The sequence below is a fragment of the Nesoenas mayeri genome, assembly GCF_963082525.1.
Source record: "Nesoenas mayeri genome assembly, chromosome: 7".
NCBI lineage: Eukaryota > Metazoa > Chordata > Aves > Columbiformes > Columbidae > Nesoenas > Nesoenas mayeri.
This window is the reverse complement of record NC_137551.1, coordinates 32199542-32221518: the sequence shown is the minus strand read 5'-3', so window position 1 is coordinate 32221518 and position 21977 is coordinate 32199542. Positions and strand designations below refer to the sequence as shown.

Sequence of the window (21977 nt, the reverse complement as noted above, 5' to 3'; positions counted from 1 at the left end):
AACCTCCAAGGCCAAAAGCTTCTGAAGTAAAAAGCATGCAGCGTTCTAATGTTTATCACTAATGGAGTCAACCATGCCTCTTTGCCAGGATGAAAGAGGCTTGCAAATACATTTCAATACTGCTGTTTCCTTTTCCAAAGCAGGGCTGAGACTTGGCAATGGGTGCAGATGGGGGAAGTTGTGCCAAAGAACATCTCAGGGATGCACCTTCTCATTTGCAGGCTGGAACTGGCTGAGGTGATCTATTGGAAGGGGAATATCATGGTCTAAGTTGACAACATGTACTTTCTCAAGTTCAGGCTGCTCCTTCCACATGGGAAGGCTTGGGGTCTTGGAGACAGGAAGTGTGTCATTAAAAAACAATTTACCCCCATCTCCTCATACTCAGATATATTCCTTTTCACTGCAAAAAGGAACACAAAATTCAGTTAAATATTGAAGTGATTAGAATGTTGACAAAGAACAGAAATACACTGGGGAAAAAATATTTTCATTTTTCTTTCCAGCTCAGTTGTGTACACACACAAACCTCCCTTGAAATACTAAATTCAAAGCCTGAAACTGTCTCCATTCCTCATGTTGTTTTATCTTTTCACATAATTACAGAGAAATTGCTAATGGTCACACTGAACACTTAAATTAGATTTATCGATAGGGCAAATCAAACATTAACAGCAAGTTATGCTATGCAGGATACATAGTTCAATATGGCACTACACCAACACAATTGGTAGCTTAAAGGTGAGCATTTAATTACATTAACATTTTGGAGAGGAGGTGAGTGGAAGAGCTGCAATGAGACTGTTTTTGAACAAACACTGATAAAAATATGAAGGAAATAATGTTGGAAGTTATATTAAACCAGAATAAGGAAATTTCCAACTCCTGGATTTTAACTTGGTGCAAATGTAAGCAGAAGTCAACTTGAAAACTATGTTAACCTCTCTTTTACTTTATGTTTCTTTTTACAAATTAAGTTGTGGGTGTTGTGGTTTTTTTTTTTTTAACCTGTGGTTTTGTCTAACTGCACACCTCTTCTAATGGCTAATGCATCTTTCTTTTCAAGCCTCTCCAAGCTGCTACAGAAAAAGTTAGATACCATTCACTGTTTCCAGCCTTCTGCTTAGGCAGCAAATGCTAGTCTTAGACAATGGTTATCTTGAGTAGCTATAGCATCATTAACTTGTCCCAAATGCCCCATTTTTAAAGATTGTTCTTGTTAGGAACAATTTCAGAAGAGAACAGAAGAGCTGAAAAGGGCTGAGTGTTTTAGATGAGTCTATTATAGTAAAATTGAGCATCCCAATCAAGTTCCCTGGTATCTAAACTGATTTATTGCATTCTAGCTCTTCTGCGTTAAAAGACATTTGACAAAAGGTATACATCTGAAATTTTGTAGTAGCTTTTCATGCTAAACCTCCCCCATCTCCACAGGTCAGATTTCAATTTAGATTACACTATTTACTAGAAAAATAAAAAAATCTTCTACCTTAGTTCTATAAATATATATCAATGAGATGTGTCGAATATCTTACACATTCGATCTGCTAGATGGTAATTAATAGACAGTGGAGGCCATTTTGAGATAATCCTGTTTCTGAGGGGCAGAGCCCCCGTCTTCCCTCCAGCTTCTACTCACAGTATCTCAGTTTACAGGGAGAAAACAGGGACCTGGATGACTTCAATGTACCTTACACCTCCCTGAAGCAATGACTCATAAGATGAAAGTGATCTTATTTAATCAGTAAAATTCTTGTACTGTATTCAGTTATTTAGTGACCAAATAAAGAAGGCACCTCCCACATCACATATATAATTATAAACATTGAAAAAGTTTTCAAAAAAAAAAAATTCTTTCAGTACAAACTGCTGAAGAGAACTGGAGGTAACCAGAAGAATTCACAAGTGCTACTCAGGGACCTAAATAAAAGATACAATCCTCTTGATTGCCACCTAGACAAGACTAGAATTAGTTTTTAATTCTACAATTCTCTCAGAAGCAACAAGTTCTACTTCTTTCCATGAATAAAGTATCCCTGGCTTGACAGCAAAAGCCAAATGTCTAGCCATGCTAATATAGGATAAGGTGCAAAATTACAGTTCCATGGCCTTCATTCCACTAAAGAATTTACTTAAATAGATGCTTTCAGTGTCAATCAATGTTATGTTTTCAGGATCAGATTCTTTCAGACAGACATAGCAGCTTTCTACTTCCAAAAGAATACATGAAATGGAGATGAGATCAGAGCTTCTTTATATACACCGCCTTGTTGCCACAAGATTCACAGAGGCGGGAGATGCAGATTCAGCTGCCTCTGACAAAGAGTTAATAAACTTTATGTCCCCACAAGTCGTCAATATCAACTAGACCATGGCCTAGTCTAAAAGGACATGCTTGCCATCAATTTCCCAACCCCCTCACAACAACAAGAATTTAAATTGAACGCATTGACTTGAGGCAAGTCATTGCTTACTGCACTGTAAAACCCAGAGAAATCTGCATGACATCCAGCTTTGTCCATATATCACTCTGCCAGCCATGGACACATGAAGTCCTCTCCAAATATCAACAGCTACAAAATCCAGCAGTGCAGCACCCTCCTCTAGGCTCCCAGATCTACTCTGGAAAAGGGGATTGAACACTGTCACCCTGGTTAGTCCTGTTCCCCTCCTTCCCTGTCCCTCCACGGGTTGCCCAACTCAAAAAGTGATTAATTTTCACTACAGAGTTGGTTATAGTCACCTTTTTAAAGTAAAATTCTGATGAATTTTGTGGTTATTGCTTTTAGGTGTTCGAGAATCCAGACAAACCCAGCTCTACATCCCTGTAACTGATCTATATAAGACTCAATATTCATTTTTAATTTCATATTTTCAGCTTCAGTCCAATTCTTAAAAATACTCCAAAAGATACTTGGTGACAATGAGAACCCTGAAGAGAGCAAGACAGACATGGAAGAATACAGAGAATTCATTCTTTTGGAAGATGGTTATTGATTCTGGTTCAGTCCATTCCAAAGGTCTCCTATCACAGTGGTCTTCAGGAATACACCCGTTAAAGGACTGGATTTGTTCATAAAATTCAGTATTTTTGTTTTAAGTATTTCATGAAAAAAAACTTTTAATATATTTACAAAGCAATAATTACATTTTCCTGATAAATTAGTGTATTAATGAAAGCCTAATTTACACTTATTCTAAGAAAACTGTCACTTGACAAACTTTATCCAAGACACAGAATGACTGGCAGGTTTTATTTTACCAAGCTGCGCTAGGAAAAGGAAGTCATACAAGTTTTTCAAAGGACAAATAAAATATAACCTAAATTTACATTTTAAAATATTTCCCCGATTATATGAGTTAGCGAATAAGTTTGTCAGTATTACTAGATTACTTTGCATTTTGTAAAGTCTACAGCCAGTGTTGTTACTGTTTATTCAAACAAAGGTGATCAAGGCCATTCTCCTAATTTGTAAGAGCAATGCTGTGCCTACATGGGCAAAGTAGGGCTCAGGGCCAGGACTCATGTTTATTGAGAGGAGAGCTCATTTAATGTTTTAATTTTATGTAATTAAATTTATGTCAACACAAATCGAAATACATAATATAGGTTCTGTTACTGCAGTCAGAGACAGGTGAGTTGATCCTTGCTTTCCAGGGAAGCCCTTTGGACCCGAAGGGCCCTCCAAACTGATGAATCTGTGCACAGTCACTGTAGTCAGTAGAGTTCACCTATTCAGAGCATCTGTCCAGAATGACCTGGCAGGAGGAAGGAATTACTTCTTGCAACTTTGACATTTAAGAAAGCCTTATTTAAATGTGAAGAAAGATGCAAAGATGTATTAGATGGTCTTAGAAGTACATTATCTGATGGTGCTTTTCATCATAATATTGTTGATAATTACTACCTCAAGTCTTTTCAGAAGTGGCTACATATTCCTGCATGCACCCAAATAGCTTTCAAGAGGGAACACAAGACTAAACATTTTATTTAGAAATACTGATAACTTATGCATAATGATAAGTTTAATAGAATTAGGATATGTTGTACGTTTTGCAATTTAGCATACATAATTTTCAGTTTTGCTGGTAATTCAGAAAGCTTTAACTCTTATTTAATTAGTCTAAGCTTGGTAATTCAGCCACTGAAACTAGAATGTTTGAGTTATTTTAATAGAAAGTTAACAGTTAATTCTCTGAACAATAGAGCAATATAAAAACAAACTTGAGTAACACTATGATTAATTAATTGATTAGCTAGTTCCTGTTGAGAAATTATATTCAATAAGAGTCTGTAAATACAAATGGCTATCAATTGCCACTTTATGAAGTGCCAAGAATAATGGGTTCAGGTGCATATTAGAACTAGTTGTCATGAATGCCAATTTACAGCAGAAAAATAGTTTGTTTATCACCTAATTTAATTTCAGACAGCTAACTTACTTGTAATAACTCATTTTAGTATTGAATTTTCAATAACTTGAGTGTTGTTAAAAGCAGCAGCTTGTTGTAATAAGTTTGCAAATTCAAATTCTTCTGTAAATAATTTAAAGGAGCCTATAACTCAATTTCACCATTGATTACTTAGAAAATATTTAGCAATTGTATTCAACATCCAGAAAACCCCATTCCTCCCACTGGCATAATCTTTCGTTCCAAATGCTTTCCTACTACTGCAGGATTAGACTTGACTCTGAGCTTTTAATAACATGGAAAGTTGCAGTGTCCAATGCTGCTCAGGCCAAATCAATCAAAATACTTTGTGGGGTCTCTTAGGTCATGCAGGCTAGCAAATAAACTACACATACATTTAACCACACTTTGTTTTAGCACATCTGGAAAGTTTGATGCCCAGGTGCTGAAGAAGAAAATGCAGGGAACAGAAGGTTCATAAGCACAGTGAAAAGACAAAGTTGCTCTAGTTTGGGGCAAGGAAGAAGTTTAGTTTATCCTATACTTTCTCCATCCTATTTGTAAAGTCTTTCAGGTTATATGACAGTAATTGTGAACAAGGATATTTTTAGGAAAAAGCAATCTATCTGGAGCCTTTGAAAAACAATGCAAAACGTCAATTTCTTACTGGGTCCTAGGAAGCCGTCAGCTGCAAACTATTTAACACTTACCCTTTCAGATTTCAAAACTGAAACTTCATTAAGCATTACCCAAGTATAAATATGCAGTTACATTATAACAATAAACTAAGATGACATAATTAAGAGTTTATTAATCTGCATAAAGCTTTACATCTAGGAATCACGCAAATCTACGTCTACAATTGTAATATATGTTCTTGCAACAGTTTGCAGTTTCCAGAAATCGATATACTATCAGCCTTTTTCTTTACTTCGGAAACAAGGCATAGAAACCAATCATGTTTCAGCATGTTTGCCATAGGCATCTGACAACGTCCCCCAACTTGTGTTCGTATCTAACACCAGCGAGCATAAAACTTACCGCCAGTTTCATTCAACTGCAGTTGCCTCACACCAGCATGCAGTATGTTCATTAGCTGATGCAGATCACTTTATTTCTAAATAAATGTTGTATTAACACTCACCTGCAGCCTGTGACTTCAAGAAAGATCAACCATAGTCGCAAACAAGCAGCAATAAACTAAAAGGTTTCAAAAGCCTTTTCAACTTTCCTTTAATAACATGAATTGATTTAATAAAGAAAAAAGTTGAACAGCAAAGTCTTTGAAATGTCACCTCAAATACAGGTCAGATTCCTACTTACTACTTTCTCCTTTACAGCATGAAAGGCTGGCTGTGTTTAGCCTCATGACTTTTCTCCTTATGGGAGCTCCCATGGATCATTTCTGTTGGCAAAAAGGAATCCATTGACTAAGCCTATCCTATAGCTAAGAGACTGAACTTCCGCTGGGACAACACTGCAGGCTGAACACAGATATTGACCAACCTAGTTAAAAATAAAAGAGCACACAACCAACACTACACTAACATCATTGCTTATTAGATCTCACACAAAACTTTTTCATAAGTGAGGAAGTATTCTAGCTTTAGCTTCAAGTCAGACTAATGGCAGAACATTCTACTTCGAGTCAAACATTTTTATTTTCTACTCCCTGAGAACATTTAACTGTTTTTTTCTGAAATCCATTTGTTCTTACTGTTGCAGGAACAGCTTAGCATGACCAGCTTCAGGAAGTCACTGTGTTCTCTACACAACCATTTTGGAACACCCTAAACTGCTGTCAGCGCATAGCGGTACAAGGACAGATCACATAAACCCATTTTGGAAGCAGAACAGTGCAGAATAGGTACGGCTGAACACTTTAACACTGCAGACATATAACTGAATCTTCTAAAAATTCAATTCAAAAATGCCATCAAATAGAGAGTTATTTAGACCATGTTCAAGGAACCTTTGGTAATAACAGAAATAACCCTTTGCCTGGAGGATAAACTTTGGAACCAGATTGTTGCAGTGTTTTACCGTATTGATCCACAGTGATATCGACACAAATTAAGAGGCAATCAGAGATGGGAACTTCTCAATCTACTTTCATTACCAAAGCTAACACCTTGCATACATATGCTGTCAGGAATCAAACCATTATTTCCAACCCTGGCAGCAAGTATTTGATACCTGAAAGGCAGGGGGGAAATACGGCATTTGAGTTTTTCCATTTAGAGGGAGGGAAGGAAAGTATTCTCAACTGAGAGTTTATATGTTTATTATAACCACACTTGGAAGGTTCAAAACCTATCTATTTTCATTGAATCAAGATAACAGGGTAGCAGACTTAAAAACCTCACCCCCAGTATGTCATAGACTTTATAAAACACACTTAATGCTTCAATTTTTAAAAAGAAATTGTTTGGAAGAACACTTCCATAAAGAAACATGGCCGTACTTAATTCAGTTGAAGTCTGTGCCTCATCTTAAATCCTTACAAAATTAGAACTACAGGAATCTGCAATTACATCAGAATAAAAAAGGTAGTATTCCAAAGGTTGCAAGGTATTACCACGTAACTGAAAAACCACAAGTGGAACTTACTTTCAGTTCAACACCAGAATTGCTTGATTCAAGTAATAGCATATGTTAAAATATAGGCAGCTTATAATAAATTGTACTTCTGATGAAGTAGCAACTACTATTTCTATTGGCATCCTATAACAACTGATATTTGACTCCATACAATCCATTACTTTAATCATTACATGGTAATAAAGCCTTTCTATAAAACTTTCAGATGATAAATAAGAAATTGTTATTTATCATTAAGAGACACTATGTAGCAAGACAACTTTAAGGAAGATGTATGCATCACAGTACAGCTAAATGGAAGGTCCTACCTAGACTCAGGATGTTATTCATCCTTAAGGGGGAACTGGGAAACAGTAACAGATGAGTGCAGTGATGCTTTTATACAACACATGTACACATGGCTCTGGATTCAGTTCTGAGTCAGGCATCTAAAAATGGATTACAACAGCAATGGGCATTATAATAGCAAAATCTTTTGGGAGAAATTTATCCCAACGTCTCTTTGGCATTTTTAAATTGACAACATATTTCTGAATGAGTTCTAGTTAAGCCTTGTATTTTTAGGTGAAGCTATAGCAATTACTGGGCTATATTGTATGGCTTCTGTTATGCTGAAGGACACATCTAGATTGAAGACAGAAAGGGCCAATATAAATACTGTCGTTTACAAGTAGGTCACTGGATGGGCAGCAAAAAAATCCTGGGCTTGCTTCCAATGCTTTCTTGTCAGTTTTCCTGTGTGTAAAGGGGGATGAATATCTGCTGTTACACGAGAAGCATTTTTATACCTAAAGATGTAAATAAACATCATTTACTAATAGACTGTTTCAAATAGCTACAAGGCTACTGAAATATTGAATTACTATAATATTTGTCTTCCCCCAAAAGTTCTCATCTGCATTGTACACAATTTGCTATTTAAATAATGCAAAACTATGTACCAGCAGAAGGACACTCACACTTCAAAGAGCATGACTCCATACCCCACAAATACCACTTACATTATACCAATAACTCTTCAATAATATTGCAATAACCTCACTTTGTTAATTGAGACACTTAAACCCAAGATAAACAGGAGCCTTGCCAGCTTTTTAAAAAACACGTTGTGTCGCATCATTAGTACGGTAATAACTCAGCTTCATGTTCTAAGGAAGGAAACAAACTATAATAGTGTTGATTTTCTCTGAACACGCAAACACATCAACAGAACACTTCAGGTAGTGCTCATACAATAGAAATACGTGTTCCACTACAAAGAATACCTTTAATTCATTTGAAGTCACTCCTTTTAATTTTGATCTGTGCTCACTTCATGTAACATACATATTTGTACTATTACCTGAATATGTCACATATAAATACCTAATACAACACTGCAAGTAATCCTAAAGAGAAATCAAACAGGGCAGTACTATAGTTTTCTTATGAGTGAACCTAGATTGTGTGTGTCACCAGAGATGTCGTCTCAGTCCTGCACTAAGCAGCATAAACTGGTTTGTGTCCGTCTTTTTCAAGCTGATGGCCCTTTGTAACAGTAGACGGCACCCGTTCTACACTTCATTTGTGTGTACGTTCCCAGCACTGTAACAACAGTTGCTCCACAGCTTTCTTACCACCACTCCCCTCCAAAAATGCACCACCTGTCTCACTCACCTGTTTCACATGCATTTTGTGATCACACAGGTATGCTTTGCATAAAGGGCACGTACATTTATGTTTCCCCCTTTGATACTTTGCAACAGTTGTATAGATATGTTACTTATTGCAGCTACTGCAGTGGGCAGGACTTGGCTTATGTCATAGCTTTAAATCACTCCATCACTTGCCATTTCTCTTTGCATAACTTTCTACCCTTTTATTTATGGCAGGTAAATGGAATCAAATGTATTTACCAGCTACTCAACCTATTCACGGTTTTAGAGACTGGGACCTTGCAGTATTAATCAGCTATTTGTTATTGACCCTCAGACCACTGTAGTCTTGAAAGGGAAAGATTTTGATCTTTGCTCAATGTGTGAAGTCTCATTCCCATTGCACAGATAGTTTCCAAGGCCCCTATATCATAAGGTCAGTGATGCATACAAGGCTTTATAAGCAACAAAGAACTTTTAGATACCTGAGAACAATTGTTTTATTTGCAGTCTATTTAAAAAGACAAAGCTGTTCCTGTTTGAGTCACTGTGGAAGTGACCAAATCAAACTGCCAGTCCCTTACTGACAGCGGGAAGGACAACACAACAAGAATGCACAGGCTTGCTTTAACTCCCATGAGCATTCCTTTAGTCCTTATCAAAGTAAAAACTAATGCAGACTGCCCACTAAAGCCATCAATTTTCAAGAGTTTCCTCTGCCTTAAAACTTATTTTACAAGCAGCATTTTAGTCTAACATTCTGTGACAGAAGAGCTTATAAAGGAGCGTAACATGAGAGTTCATTTGGCCTTACATCTCTGGTAATAGGCACTGTATGAAATATGAACTTTCTTATCTGTGCTATCTTATCTTTTGCTTGAAATATGGCTAATTACTGTCATTTGTTAAAGATGAGACAGTTGAGTACCCTTCCTTGTGTCACATTGACTTTAACTTGCTTATGATCGCGTGAAATTAGTGACAGTGAATTTCTGAATATAAATTTTAGAAGATTCACTATGTACCTCATAATTGTTAATACTCTGCCTTCACTGAAACTTCCAACTGAGGAAAAGGTTACCAATACTAATGCTTAATAAATCTGTTATCACATTCATTGAAGATTAAAATATCCAAAGTAGATCAGTGGTCTATATTAGTAAGATCCAATCACATACAGAGGACAGTTTCTCAATTTGCAAGTTGAGTAATTAATTACTTTTGTTTTAAGTATTTGTACTTAACACTAGAGAGTCACTTTCCAAAATAAACATTTCTCCATTTTCCAAAGCAGTTTGATATCATGTGATCAAGAGTTTGCTCCCAAGATACAGATACAATAATCACACAAGTAATTCTGTTTGTAAATTATATCAAAGTGCAACTGAGTATAAAATCGATCCTGCTAAATTTTATGAACATACTTAAAAGGAAGTAGGCAGGCGCAGTTAAGTCAGATGGACTACTTTTAGAAGGACTGCACGTGAATCTGTTTGAAAGATTAGGACATGCATTACAGTATTCACAGCTGCAAGTTAATATATAGCAATGATTGACTTACAGATAGCAATTTATCTGTAAGATGAGTTGAAAAAGACGTGATGCTAGTTACATGTGAACAAACACAAAGTGATTGCTAAAACTAATCAGAAGACAGATTAGAAGGATACTACTAAACATAGGTGCAGACTCCATGACCACATCTTTTGTGAAAGCAATTAGAACATCCTTTTAACACAGTGACTCTTTTGTTCATATAGCTTAGTGATCCAACATGCTTAGGAGAAAGGTATTTGGGATGACTCACACCACAGTACCCAAAAGTACAAAATGCCACAATCTGTGCTTGACAACTGGAGCCAGTAATAATATACAGTTTATGCTATTCGGATGTTTGTCTGTATCAATTATATTTGTTAAGAGACCCATTGACCTTAAATATGCAGTCTAGACGCTTAAAGGACTAAAAGATGTTAATAAACCACTGAAAGAAGATGATACCTTTATGATGCGGCAGAGATGAGCACACCTATTCCAAAAAGCAGATACTACCTATTAAAGTGAAACTTTAACGTGATTAAGATGAGTGGCCAGCCTATTTCCTGAAAACCGAAATAAAACAAAACAAAATACCACAGTGGGGAGAAAAGTTACATCTACCTGGAAAGCTTCAGAGGAGACACTAGCAAAAGAGTCCTAACACACATGAAAGAGAGATGACTTTTAATAGTGGGCTCTCTTAAAGTGCTGTTGGCACACACAAATAAGAAAAACTATGATTGACATATTACCAAGAAAAAGAAGAAAGAAGGAAAAACCTAGCAGACAAAATCAGACATGAAAAGAAAAACATTTTCCTCATTTACTCTTAGTAATAGGTACTTGAAATCTATTTTTCTTTTGTTTCCTCTTTGAAGAACTAAAACAGAATTGCCAATTTGTACAGCAAGCAGCTTTAGTACAATTCACTTTAACTTCACTGAACTCCGGCCAGACCACTCTGTGCTAAAGAAGAAAAAGGGGGATTTTTATTTCCACAGCTCACCAAGTTTCCAGGGCTGCTTTCCATGGGCAACCATTACTCTCCACACAAAGTTCTTCAGAATCTCTCAGCACAACTCCACAGCTTTTTTAGAAGAGCCTGCAAATTTGTTATTTATTTGCACCTTTTACAGCTGCTGTTTCTAATTGGCTAATTGGTCAAAGCTGAGGATAAGTAAAAGCCTGTGAGTGGGATCTTCATTAACCCTTTCAGGTTTGTTATTCTGAGAACTCATTTTACCACAAAGCCTCTTAAAAAAAAAAAAAGCCTCAAAAAAATGAACTAATCTCACCATACATGAGCTGCAAACTCATAACTGTATTTTGTAACTGCACATGCACTGCCAAAATTTAAACATAATCTTAAAAAAATACTGTGCATAGCATACAAAAGTATTCATTGCACCTACTAAAATGTAGAATTTGGGAAAAAATACGGAATTTACAGGATGACTCAGGAAGAAAAAACTCAAAAATTATGTCTCACCAATAAATAGCAGCAGAAAAGCAGACACTGACCAGTCTTAAATGCTTCTACTGAAGGAAGTACCTTCACTGCACTTTTTTGATTAAATTAATGTCACAGCTGCTCTAGTTTATGTGAGAACTTCATATCCAATATTCTATGCACACAGAAAAAGCCTGAAATCCTGAGCAACACAGACTTTGGTTTTTGCTAATGATTTTCACCTGGTTGAGTTAGTAGGGAGTACACATACTACCCATAGTAAAGAAATAATGAGCTGAGGACCACTTAAGCAAACGTAAACACGTCCACAGGACCAGATAGGATACTGAGGGAACTGACCAATGCCATTGAGAAAAAGCTATCAACTTCAGTCATGGTGATCAGAGGAGGTTCCTGATCTCTGTAAAAAGGCAAATGTTACAGACATCTTTAAGAAGGGGAAGAAGGAAGACCTGCGGATATTCAGCCTGGCCAGCCTGCTTCCCTGGGAAAACTATAAAGGAAATCCTCCTAGAAGCCCTGTCCTGGCTTATGAAGGATAAGAATTTTGTTAGGAACAGCCAGTATGGATTTATGAAAGGCAAAGCTTGCCACATCAACCTGGTTACTTTTAGTGATGGTATGACTGGCTCAGTGGGATACAGCAGTGGGTGGCATTAATCTCAACTTTAGCAAGACTGTTGTCAAAACAGTGAGATACAGGAGGCCTGGAAGTTAGGAGGAAAGCCTGACAGCACAGGATTTGTTCAGTCTTAAGAGCAGATGGCGAAGGTGGGATCTTATTGCTGACTCCAATTATACAATGCTTTTCTCACAGGGGTAAGAAAACGAGCAGCAGAAAGAAGCTGCAAGAAAGCAGATTCTGATGAGATAGTAAGAAAAAGCTTTTCACAATGAGGGCAGTCAAACATTTGAACAGGGGCCAGTGAGTTTGTGGAATCCTCTTCCTTAGAAATATTCAAACAGAATGGTGCTTGGAGAATATTTGCGTACTGATTAAAAGCTGGTCAGAGTTAAAGCTGGGCAAGCAGAGGTGAGTAGGGAAAAGCATTCAGAAGACCCTACAGTTACACAGAAGATGTACCAAACAATGACCAATATAACCCATTGTACAGAAGAGCTTTTGAATTTCTTATTCAGGTCCAGCACTCATTAAGCAGCATTTTTGAGTAATGCTTTCTGCCTCTCTCCGTTGATTTAAAGTTGTTGCCCCACATTCTGGAAGATAATGAGTTGATTTATACTATTTTCACCTCTCACATAAGCTACAGTTCTATGATACACTTGGACGTTTTAAGCCCTTTGAAAAACTATCTGAAACAGTAACAGTGCACCTCAGTAGCAAAGGCTGTTGCAGAGATTGCTGTAAAAACATCAGACCACCCTTTGCTTTCTGTGCTGGGTTTCTAAAGAATATAAATTCCAGGTTTCAGACCTTGTCCTCAAAATACTCATTGGCTAAGACTGTACATCTAAAACACTGCATAAAGGTCTGTGATTAAACTTTTTCCTTTTCTCATCTTGCACAATGAACTCTTTGGAACAAGACCAATTCTAAGTATCACAGGAAACATAAGTTCCTTAGGATTATGTAAAAAATGTTACTGAAATATTACTTGGTCTGCAAACTTTCACAAACCTCCTTATCATTTACCCCAAATTCTAGACAAGTTTCTCTGACTCCGCCCGCTCTCACATAAATGCAAGGCAAAACAAATACATCAAACGAAAGAAAGCCTGACATCACCCACTCCTGCACTAAATGCACTGGTATTATGCCATTTCCTCTTGTGAATATCAATGGCCATATGCAGTGCATATGCAAATTCTAGCACTATGTCTAAGAGGCTTTGCAAAATATGGTTTGGGTTGCATGCAAATTTTATCAACATGTTACTCAGCGCAGAGTTCACATTAGGAGAAATACAGGAGCAGTTTTGTGCCATTTTCTGGATGTGTATTTTGTGCGTTTTCTGGATATTTAACTGTTGCTCCTAATGCTTCTTCCTGTATGGCCCCACATTACTTATTGCTTTTCTTCGGGGCCCTATATTGTTCGTGCACCCCTTCCAGGTCTCCTCTTGCTTCCTTTTCACCTTGATCTGTTACATCTTCATATAATTTAAAGAAAGTCACTAATAAGACAGACATCTGGGTTAGAGAAGATTATTTAAAATCTTCTTTAGCTATTTATTTTGCAAAATAGTGGCAAACTGTTTATAAACTGTTGTTAGATCATAACAACACTGCATTTTGCACTCACTTCAATGGATATTGTCCATGAAAGTTTCCTACTAGAACAGAAAGAGATGCTGTAACTATCTTGGTGAAAAAGCAAATTAAATATTCAGATTGTAGTACTACTTCTACCACTTAATTGTACTGGGAAATGAGAAAAATAAAACTTGTTTTCAACTTAAAAAAATATATACTCCTGCAATTACTCTGCATTTAAGCATACACACAAATTCACTATTCCTCAATAAATCCATTAGAATAGGTGTACTATTTCAGTAGCCTAGTTTGTATCTGCTCTAGCAGATACAAAGATCTGCTCAAGCAGATACAAACTGAGCTGGATTTGGATCTGGTGCATCTCTACCTTCCCTGAGTTCAGCAAGTGAGTGATGGGAGAATGTCATTCAAATAACATTCATGATTAAGCCCTGAAGGTACATAGAAGCAAACGACAGTAAGTTTTGCAGATCTTTTTAATGCATATTCAATTTATGATGTTTGGCTGGTGCTGTTTATATAATGGCAATATATTTTATTTCTTTTAATATTCTTCACGCAAAAAATTGAAATATGTACTTTACGGCATCCATGTACCCAGAGGAAAATGATCTCACCGGATCTCATTGCCAAAGTCATGTCAGTGCCTCTTGGTATATTTAGTGGTGATCTTAGAGTGTCCTACACTTGTGTGTTTTGTGCTGCAAAACACAAATTATGTTTGTGAGTCACTGGATAATGCCTTCCTTGTCTGCACATAAACTGATATTAAAGTGTGTTCAGAAGGGTACATTTGATTCCTCCTGATCCTTACCATTTGAAAAAACTTCTCAGCATAAAATAGATTGCTTGTCTACTTTTCCAAAAACCCAGTGGCTTTTCCTTTAACAACCAGTAAGTTTCTTGTAGAACAGAATAACTTTATTAACTCCAGCTGGTTCAATATTGATACATCTTTTTCAAAGGCCTAAAGAGTTGAGACAAGAAGCTGACAGCAAGTGCCTTCAAACTTTTCAGGTTCTTACTGAAAGCTGGATAATAAAGATAAGAAAAAGGTCATCTTGCCAAGGATATAATGTAAGGAATAGCAAGATTCTACCCTAAAACATAATTCCAATGACCTGAATATATACCAAAGATTAAAAAAGGAAAATTGTATTTCATTCATATCTGTTAAAAAACTTTACTACTTCACACTAATGAACAATAACATTTTACAGTCTTTGTTATAGGAAGCTCTAATAGATTTGTAAAGTACACTACATTTTTAACTGGAAGTGATCACATATCACAAATATTGCTTACTTTTAAAAGGAATTCCTTTGTGAAGATGGGTCTGATAAAATCTTACTGATGTTCCCAACTTCAACTGCAGTCTAGCTGCCTTTGTAACTTCTGCTTTACTGCAGCTTCTACTTTACTGCAGTATACCATTCATAATCTTTTGATTTCCAAAAGACAATGTACATGGACAAGGCTCTTTCAGGACTGTTAAAAGAATCATACTATTGGGCCCTAAATCCTGATGGAGCCCCCTCATTTTGAAGTTCTAATATTACAGTATTTTCTATGATAAGAAAATTCTTGAGATTATTACTGAAACTAACACTGAAAGCTTTTTGTTTCTACCTCTGCTTTGCCAGTGAATGGAATCCATCCTTTATAACTTACATACCCAGCCTCCTCATAGCCTCTTGGAAATTTTGGGTTCCTCACACCAAAGAAGTAATCTAATCTACCTGCAATTACTACCATAGCTTTCCAAACAATCTGTGAAAGAGTAAACTGTGAAAAATAGGCCTCCTCCTCTTCCACTGAGAACACAGGGAACAAGAAGGAATGCTATGCAGCACACATATTAAATTCCCTCAGCTCTGATAATGGGTACATAATAAGAGTGGGACCCACATGTGCCTTTGGTACAGTAGAGCAGACATCAGAACAGTGATCTTGATCCAGGTAAGGAGAAAGCCATGCTTCAGGCTCTACTCAGTCTAGTAGGCTCATCATCTCCCTAAACAGGAACATGCTCCATCCGTCTTCTAATTGAGCCACAACGCAACCAGAAATTCAAGAGCCATGATACCCGAAGCACAGCAGGCAGAACGAAAGTTAGACAATGAGATGGAAAGAGAACATTCTGGAGCTCTGGATCCTACCCATAAGGAACATTTCACATTTGCCCCTTTCCAGAGAAGCGCCCAGGTCACATGAGCAGATTCCCTCTATTCTGTTCTCCTTTCACCACCCGATTAATCCCACAGGATACCTGGGGTTACTTGGGTATAGTCCCCCGCAGGCTTAGGGCTTTCTTACCTCATGGATAAATGCTATTTTAATTATATTTTTGTGCAAGATTTTGCCATCATTGAAATTAAGTTGTTGTCCTGACCAGACATAATATTTCAGCCTTTTCTGCAGACTCAAGCAAAATTTAATTAATAGCTCTCTGAAAGCTGAGTCTGTAGACCAAGTAGGAAAGTGCCTGTTGAGTTGAACAGTCTTGGAAAGCAAGCACATTGGATGTCTCTCTGGAGTTTAGGTGAGGTTTAAGCACCTGCTGACCAGGGCAGGTGCATTGCCTTCGATACAATTAATTAATGAGTATGAATTCAGACTCAATTTAGTTTGTCAGAAATTATGGAACAAGAAAACTTCAGTGAAAACTGCCAGAACCTGTTAGATTGTCCAACACTACATGCAGGCCATCAAGTTCTATGAAGCAAAGAAAGAAGCATCCTGTCTTCTCTGGTTTCAAATATATATTGTTGTTGGCAGGAAGAACTAAAGCTCAAGTACGGAGCTAGGGAATGGCACACAGTTAGACTCTCTAAAGCAAAGCCAAGGACTACAGGTTGCCAAATATCTAACACTATACAGTAGCCAATTCCAGCTAGAAACATGGGAAATAGCTGATGAAATAATACAGTTTCTGTATCTATTTTTTTTTCTTATTCTCCTTTCCTTTTAAAGAGAGAACTGTCCTACTTTAAAGATGAGAAGTAACTTTTGAGCTAAAACCAAAAGAAATACTAAGAAAATATATACACAACGAGAAAGAGTAGCCTGTTAGAAAATGGCATGTGCAAATCAGGTGCACGGAAAAGCCCAGTCAATCAAACTGAGGAAATACTCACTCTATGTGCTTTTTAGTTATGTTCAGTTTAAACAATTCTGGAAAGAATCTCATTATCATGGATTTGCTATCCAAAGGAAAGATTCCCATAAGCAAGCATTGCTCAAAGACAAAATTAGAGGTACATACTATATGTTTTGCATTCACTAAATTTTGTATCTATCTACTTTATGAAATAGGATGTTGGAAAAATTGTATTTATTAATTTTTATGAAGATAAGACCTGTACAGTGTCATTCAGACACAACTAAACACTTCTGCTTGAAAACAACCAGAATATTTATTTTGATACTTTCAATTTGCAACTATGTGCAACACAATAATTTAACAATTTCTATTCACAGCATGCCAATACCACTGAAACACCTACATTTAGCTAGTCAGCCAAAATTCCTGCTAATTGTTCCAATTGAGCATTAAATTTGTTGGCAATTTTGTTCAACACAAATCATATATTTATATCCACACAATTTCTATAGTCATCTGATTATGCAGCATATGTGCCAAATAAATTTTGTGAAGTGGAAAGACACATTTTTGTCAAAAGAACTTAACAAAATCAGGTTTTCAGAACTAATTGTGAATACACAGATCTTAGAGCTCATAAGCTAATAAGCAAAGGCTTTACACGCTTATTAGTACGAAATACTAGGACATCAAGCTGCATGTAGAAAAATCTCCTATACATCATGCGCATTCTTAAAATGTTTGTTTGCTCATGAAGGTAAATTAACTCAACAGAAATAAGCAAGCAAACAAGAGAATATGGGGAATAAAAATGTGTTTTCTGTAAATGTAGAGACTGGCACTTTCCAGAACCAATTTAGAATATTTTTCAAAACTTTCTTGAATTTAAGGACTATGTCAAAACATCAAAAAGTTTTGAGGTGTTAGAATACATTTTAGCAATAAACATACACAAAAATATTTGGTCTAAATGAAAAAATGGTGTGGCTATTCCCAGGCATCACTTCTAAGACTATTTTAGATCTTCCATATGCCGAAGTAGAAGACTATTACTTATAAATCTTAAAACATTGTTTACTCGATTCTGTGCAAGAAATTGAACATTGAATACACTTTACATTGAATAGAGTTAGTATACATAACACACACAAAAAATCATAGCTGTGACCAGTCTGCATGAGCAACTAGACTAAGTATTTGTTCAGAATCACAGGCTCAGAACATTCACAGATTGCTAGACATAAATCTAGAGAGAAGCAACAAAAATCTTATGCAAATGTAAAGACATTTAATTGGGTAGAGCTACACTGTTGCACAGGACCACTGAAAGAGGAATTAAATAGTGTGAAATCTAAAATTCTTACTGAATGAAAAACAGTTCATTATATGAGGAATAAGTTACTGAAGGGACCAAACAAGGCTGCTTTCAGATAAATGCTTTTCTCTAATGGAAGAACTACCAAATGCAAATTTTCTGTATGAAATAACATCCCTCACACATGATATCACAAAAGGATACCCAGGGTGAATAGATCATTTGCAAAGAAGAAAACAGATTTGAAGGTAGGATTTAAAATACAGTGGCTCAATAGTTTAGGAGAAAGTTTTCCAGATGAATGGGACTGAAGGAATGGGCAAAGAATGGAGTGAGCCATCAAGGTCAAAGTGTAGCAAAAATATTGGAGTTCTTGAGGCACTGGACTGCAATGATGTTTGAGTAATACAGAAAAATAGAAAATCTGATCCAATACAGATTCTTCTCTTCAGTGTCAGGTGTATCATCAGACTACATTTCTCTGAGATCTAGTAGGGTAGGATGCATGGATTTCAAAAGACTATAAAAATGGTAATGCACTGGTTAAGATAAAAATAGTTGCACCCATGAATACAGACTTCAAGGAGAATATTGAAGCTATTCTGGAATGGATTGTAGATCCTATTAGGCAGACCTAAAGTCACAGAGATACTGGGGGTCAGAGATGACTTAGCAGTTTCTGAACTTGGAAGAAAACTGAGGATGTGAATCATGAAAACAGCAAAAGTGAAAAGAAGCGTCAGAAATATTCAGTAACAGAAAACTAATGGTGCAGTGAAGGTAATTAAGATGTTCACCCAACAGAAATGGAAAATTTTCAGAGAATATGCAGAAGGGAGAGCTAGGTGGCAATCAGAATAATAATAAAGACAGCTGAAAGGAGAGAAGCTAATGGAGCTATAGGTACATGGTACCTGAGAAATGTTTGTTAACCTGTTCTAAAGAGCTTCCAATAAAAGAAATTCCACCACCTCCCCAGGCAATTGCTTTCAGTGATTCAGTTTTATTATGGGAAGAGTTTCCTGATATCCAGCCTAAATCTCCTCTACTACAATTTAAGTCCATTACACCTTTGCTGCCTACAGTGCACACAAAGAAAAGATTGTTGCCCTCCTGATTGCTACTAACCTTTTGCATATTTGAAGGTTATTATTTTGACTCCTTTCAATAGTCTGCTCCAATTTCCTTGACTTTTCCTTGTAGTTACATTTTCTAAGTCTGATTGCTCACATTGTTCTCATCTAGATTCTTTCTCCTCTGGTCCTTCTTGAGCTGCAGTGCCACAGACCAGACAGTTCTTTATGAAGACCTTCCCAATGCCAAGCAGAGTTTGGCTTACAGACATAACATATGGACAATATTGCTAATCCAAACTTGGAATTAGCAAGGGGTAAAAAAACTCAGCTTTGCTAGGATAGAAAAATATTAGTTAGGAAAGTTACAAACTCAGTGTTGAAAGTTCTAAAAACAGCAACTCCTCACATGTATATCCAAAGCTTTCTAAGGGACAGGTTACAAAAAATGGTGCAGTCTTTGTTTCTGAATGACATTGAAAAGCATGAATGGGGCAGGTTTCTCTAAATTATGTTTCTGGTCCCTTGAGTCCAGCTACAGCTTTTGCAGTCCCTGGAATCATGCAGAACACCCTGCAACTTGTTCAATGTGACTATGACTGAACAGGTTCACAGGTTTATACTACACTTGGCATTACACCTTCCTCAGCCCTAACCATGACAAAGATGGAAACATCGATTAGCCAGTGAAATAATCCTTCCACATTCAGGAGAATGTCTGGCTTTCCCACAAGTCACGTGGGATAATGTCTAGTTACCCCAGCATAACAATAAATAATCAGATTTGACTACATCTTCAACAAAAATTATAATAAGTTATTAATATTGGACACAAATAACTTCTCTGAAGTTCCCAGAGTTCAGTTCCCCAATAAGCCTGTGTGAGCATCACCTGTAACTTTGTAAATTATATAGCATTACTTCTTAAGTAAGCAAGAAGTGCAAGTATACTGGTCTTCAATAGATCCTGTTGCCAAATATGTATTGCCTTTACGGTCACCAAAATCAAGATAGGTACAGTTTCGTCATTCTCCTCAATAAATTATTACTTTCTTAAGAGGGGACTGAATTTATCCTCTGACATTGAGACCAAAATTAGAAAACAAGAATATCAAAGGGCAATGTGATGACCTGTAACAAAGAGCTGGGGAGAGTCTGTTCCTTGGTATTAGACATTATGTCATCAAAATAATGCAGGTGTAATGCTGATGATGCACACAACTAGTTTCCTTTTGTACAAAATAATAAAGTATGCTTAGGCTGCAGTTTCAAGAAATACTCACTGCATTATTCAAATTAAACAAAAAATGAACACAACTTAACAGACTTTATTTGTAAAGCAAGCTAAAAGATCCTGAAATCTTATTGGCAGGAGAAACCAGCAACACAGCTGATTGGTATAAACACAAACATCTGGTACAGGATTTTAAATTGTTTTAATAAGTCACTCTCATTTCCAATAGCCATTCTCGGTATAACAATAGCTACTGGTGTCAGTTCATATCTTCCAATTCCTTTAATCAAATAAATGAGAAATGATGGCCTTATCTTTACTTCGTAATTATCAGAAGTGCCTGAAAATCAAAACTTATTTAAGGTACCCTAAATATTACTGCTTGCTAGAGAAACAAAGTTAGATTTCATTTTTAATTCAAAAATCTTTAGATCATCTTACCTTGTCGGAAGTAGAGAACAATCTAGTATCTTTGACAATTCTAAAGGAAACACAGTAACTTGATGGAAAAATGATTGAAAGACTTACTGCATGTTTTTCTGCAGAAATAATTATTAAAGCACATCGATTTGAAAAAAAAAACAAAAACAAAAACAAAAAACAAACAACCCACATCCAAGTTATACTGTAAAGATACCATAAGAGGAAATCTGCACTTGGTTTTTATGCAGGCAATAACACATCTGCCTCTACTCCAGCAGATGTAACCCAGTAGACGCTGCTGTCCAGAGATGTAGCATAACCACACATTAGAGTTTACAGTAGTGCCCACTTTATCTCACAGGCCTAAAGAAAAAATCTGTCCATGTTTCACAAAAATTCATGGGCTCTGAATGAGCTGAAAAATACCCAGAAGTTAGACAAAGCAGGACAGAAAAAAACATTTTCATTATTTTTCACTCAACATATAGATTAACTAAAATGACTGTCAGCAGTGCAGTGGAAGTGAATTTTCAAGAGTGATTTATATTGTGTGGAAAAAAAATTTGCCTAAAGGAGCCTTAGAATATGAAGATAGCCTAAATGATTTAGCTTTTGGGATATACTGAGCAGCAAAAAGCAACCAAGTCTGGAAATGGCTTAGATGTCTAGAAAAAAATAAATTAAAGGAATAAAAAGCATTTTAACATTGAGGGCATTGAGTGATAAGAAGCATTGTTTCTGTTGATCTATGATCCTACTTTAGTTTTTTATGTTTCTGATATTGAAAAAATTATGGTGGTATCACCAAATATCTCTCTTGTCAGGGTCATATAATCATAGAATCATAGAAGAGTTTGGTGTGGAAGGGACGCTCGAAGGTCATCTAGTCCAACTCCCTGCAACAAGCAGGGACATATTCAACTAAATCAAGTTGCT

The 21977-nt window shown here is 36.4% G+C and overlaps 1 protein-coding gene across 1 annotated transcript in view; it reads right to left on the bottom strand.

Moving 5' to 3' along the window:
• ATRNL1 (attractin like 1) overlaps window positions 1-21977 on the bottom strand; it is a gene marked incomplete at both ends in the record, with an annotated part of 484917 nt that overhangs the window by 95984 nt on the left and 366956 nt on the right. The window lies entirely within an intron of this gene.